The sequence below is a fragment of the Anneissia japonica genome, unplaced genomic scaffold, assembly GCF_011630105.1.
Source record: "Anneissia japonica isolate Jap-2015-1 unplaced genomic scaffold, ASM1163010v1 scaffold1726_len428862_cov177, whole genome shotgun sequence".
In the NCBI taxonomy this organism is placed as follows: domain Eukaryota; kingdom Metazoa; phylum Echinodermata; class Crinoidea; order Comatulida; family Comatulidae; genus Anneissia; species Anneissia japonica.
Genome location: NW_022710671.1, coordinates 229,507 through 233,945, shown reverse-complemented (window position 1 = coordinate 233,945; position 4,439 = coordinate 229,507). Strand labels below are relative to the sequence as shown.

Here is a 4,439-nt window from a genome sequence, read left to right as displayed (position 1 = left end):
CTAATTAGTGATAATAACGATATTGAAGGTGATAATAACAATAATACAACAATAATAAATTAAAGATAATGTTTATTTTTATAATAATAGTAATACTAATTAGTAATAATAATAATAATGATACTTCATGGGTGATTCCATGTCAAATCAACCAGTTTCAGAACAAATCCCCAGGTGACCCCCTCAGATTTTAATGAAATTTGGTCAGAATGATGATATGTTGCTCATATGAACACATGCAAAATTTGAAAGTCATGCTCCATGTCGTTTTTGAGATATGGCCGTTTGAAATTTGCTGGACTTAGTCATTTTATGCACTCGTGAATCGTGAAAAGTGACATTTTGAATAATTTCGGATTTCAGAATACCATATTTTAGTCTACAGACAAGACAAAGAGCTCAAAGTTGGTATTCTGACTTACTTTTTGCCAAATTTTATGAATCTGCACTCAGATTTAATGTATCATCTTTAGATTTCAAGTTATGATTGCCTAAAGTAGGGTCCAGATTGAGCGATTAAGTTTTTTTTCAATTTTTGGGGTCACCCCGAATGAAAACTAGGGGTAACATGGGCTCCATTCTACTTGAATATAATCTATGGTCACAGGACTACATCCAGAAGTAATAACAATCCAATTAAAGCTTTAAATCAGAAAATACAGAGTCCCAAAATGGGCCCCAGCCAGAAAAATCCTTTAAATGGCTCGAAGTTCGTGACCCCGAATGACCCCGCGATCAGTTGAAATAATTTTTGAAACTCTAACCTGTCAAAGATAGGTATCATAGTAATATGTACACAAAATTTCAGCTTTGCTACTCAACTCCTTCAAGGTACCTTGTCTGTTTGAAATGGAGCCATTTTTCATAAAATTTGACTTCAAGCAATGTGTATAAAGGGAAAAGGATACATTAACATTAATGTCTTTTACTATTTAACTTATAATCAGTCCATAAAAGCCAATTTCTATGGAATACACAAATGGCAAACTTGCGATTTGTTACATTTGCATTCAGTTAGATTCTGTACATTTACATGGATGTCAAGGGTTCGCATCAAATGGTGGCCTGTATGGTTCTTGAGCAAAATTTATTGCGAAGTTGAGAACTCATGACATCGTATTATTATTAAGACCAACTTACTACAAGAAAGTTTTTAAACCATTGATTCTTTGCTGATGATACTCTTAATTTTGAGTCCCAGTTCCTTTACTTAATAAATTCTGAAAGTTTAGTTTTAATCATCTCAAAATCTTCATTTGTAAGTTTGTAGTGGCGACCACCATGACCCATTAGCTGTGAAGCCGAAAAAATGCATATTATGTCTTGCAATGTGGTATCCAGCATTCATTGTATGTGTTTTGTTGCCAAGATACAGTAGAGTGTTGGATGTTCTTGCTCGCTTCATGAACTTGACATACACATCATTCTCCTCATCTGACCGCTCGGTGACCATTCCAATGTACCAATCACTGTCATAAATGCAAGCAATATAACATCTAGGTCAGGGGCGGATTTAGGGGGGGGCCGGCCCGGCCCCGGCCCCCCCTTTTGGGAGGTAAAAAAAGAAAAAAAAAAGGAAAAAAAGAGAGAAAAAGAAAAAAATGATGGCCAAGAATGCCTCAAATGTTATGTTCGGGCGTCTAGAACACAAAAATTTCGCGGGGGCATGCCCCCGGACCCCCTATGACAATGTTGTCTCAATCGGCCCAACTTTCGGCCCCCCTTCCGGCCCCCCCTTTTGGACATTTCTGGATCCGCCCCTGCAGGTTGACATTCATTGGCCACTATTTGATTGCTTACAGTACACCTGCATGGACACTGTTGATGGTAACAACATCACAATGCTGATCACTGGATAATCGTCGCATTTCAATATTTCCATCATCAGTTGGTATGAAGCTGTGGTGTGACCTGGTTCCTGCAATTGTTTTGGAGGATGCAAACCTGTCACTAAGGTTATACTTCTCTGCATTGGCTTGAATGTCATCACTACTAACATATAGAAATTTAATTCCGGTGATGTTCCCATCAGCCCACTCAAACATCTACAGTGGACTGAGAATTTGGTTCTCAACAGTAGCTTGGAGGCTTGCTCTGGCAACCAGCCTTTTTGTGGACCCCCCTAAGCCATCACACGGGCTCTTTCCATGACTGGTTGCGAAGAAATACCATTCAGCATTAAGTCCATGATCAGATGAATGGTGACAGAGATTTGACATATTTTTGTGATTTTTATATTTGCTTGCAGCCCCATCACTGTAATATATGCATTTCCGCAAGCCTGGAATCTGATCCTTGATGTAAGGAATCAAGTGAGAGATGAAAGCATGGACGGCTGTAGTATCATGCTTTCATCATAACAACGCTTATGCACTTCAGTTCTCCTTCCACATTATGATATACTGCAAATGGATACACTGTGGCTTGACTATTATCCCAGTAATAGCCCTGTATAGCATCTTGAATGAGGAAACTGTAGTTTTCAGCAAAATCTAATAAGATGATAGCTGTGTCTGGTTGTAAGGATTGCTTTAATGATTGCAGGTATGAAGACTGTGATTTGGTGATGAAGTGATGGCTACGTAAACAATCAACAGCATTACAAACTGTTTCAATATAATCATGCACTGAAGTTGTGAGGGTAACCAATGCAGTTCTATCAGTATGCATCCATTGCTTGTAAGTTACATTGTCATCCATATCCACTTCATTGGCAGAAAACAAATCTGTTAAGTAAATGCTCAATGCATTCTTACCTGGACAATTTTCAAAACATTGCAACATGCAGTTGCGGTTTTCAGTGTTACACACCAGTTTACTGAGATAATCCTTGTAATCACACTTATCAGGAGAGACTGTCAGAAGTAGTTTCACATTTTGGTGCTGCATACACACACATACAGAATGCATACCTGCAGTCTGCAGACTTTCATAGCGATCGAGATACACTTTATGATGATGGAAACATATGCTATAATCATCAGCCAATGTTAATCCACTTCTCCACTCGAGCAGTTTTTTGTCCTCATCTGATATCTGATTAACTGCAAAGAAGCCAGCATCGCCTCTCACAAAATTTTTCTTATGACAGAAATCATTCAAATTTAAACCAATGCTGCATTTGGATAACTCGGATGATGTTCCCTCCATCGTGATGATCTAAATGTTGATATCTGAAGTATATATTCCAACACTATGCCTAATACAAATGTGTGTATAAAAGTGTGCTGCATCTTTAGACAAGATGTTCCTCTAGCTAACTCTGATAGCTGAAACTGAAATGACTCTTTATTACTTTGCAGTGATATGGACTGGATGAGACATGCAAATAAACCTATTTGAAAAACATATCTGGACATGAGATAACCGTGACATCAATTGAATTGACAATGTCCAGTGTAACAATTAATAAACAATGTTTATCTTGGTATGTGTGGCATGATGTATGGTTTATAACAATTTACTTTCAAGACCCATGTTTAAAATAAAAAATAGTTACCATTGGTGTATGCAAACTTGTATAAAATATTAATGTCAAATTGTTTAATTATTGCATTCATCACTTTATATTGCCATATTATGACTGCAGAAATGCCACATTTAAACCCTGTCACATTACCTTGAAGGAGTTGAGTAGCAAAGCTGAAATTTTGTGTACATATTACTATGATACCTATCTTCGACAGGTTAGAATTTCAAAAATTATTTCAACTGATCGCGGGGTCATCCGGGGTCACGAACGTCGAGCCATTTAAAGGATTTTTCTGACTGGGGCCCATTTTGGGACTCTGTATTTTCTGATTTAAAGCTTTAATGGGATTGTTATTACTTCTGGATGTAGTCCTGTGACCATAGATTATATTCAAGTAGAATGGAGCCCATGTTACCCCTAGTGTTCATTCAGGGTCACCCCAAAATTGAAAAAAAACTTAATCGCTCATTCTGGACCCTACTTTAGGCAATCATAACTTGAAATCTAAAGATGATACTTTAAATCTGAGTGCAGATTCATAAAATTTGGCAAAAAGTAAGTCAGAATACCAACTTTGAGCTCTTTGTCTTGTCCGTAGGCCGAAATATGGCATTCTGAAATCCGAAATTATTCAAAATGTCACTTTTCGCGATTCGCGAGTGCGTAAAATGACTAAGTCCAGCAAATTTCAAACGGCCATATCTCAAAAACGACATGGAGTATGACTTTCAAATTTTGCATGTGTTCATATGAGCAACATATCATCATTCTGAACAAATTTCATTAAAATCTGAGGGGGTCACCTGGGGACCTCTGGTTGATTTGACATGGAATGACCCTCATACTAGGCCTACTTAGTAATAATAGGGTAATAATATCGATAATAAAGGTGACAACAACAACAATAATAATACAGTAATAATAATAATAATAATAATATGAGAAAAATACTAATAAAACGCCAATA

The 4,439-nt window shown here is 37.1% G+C and overlaps 1 protein-coding gene across 1 annotated transcript in view; it reads right to left on the bottom strand.

Annotated features, from left to right (window-relative positions):
- Nucleotides 1-4,439, bottom strand: part of LOC117107091 (40S ribosomal protein S20) — a 13,832-nt gene that overhangs the window by 8,473 nt on the left and 920 nt on the right. The window lies entirely within an intron of this gene.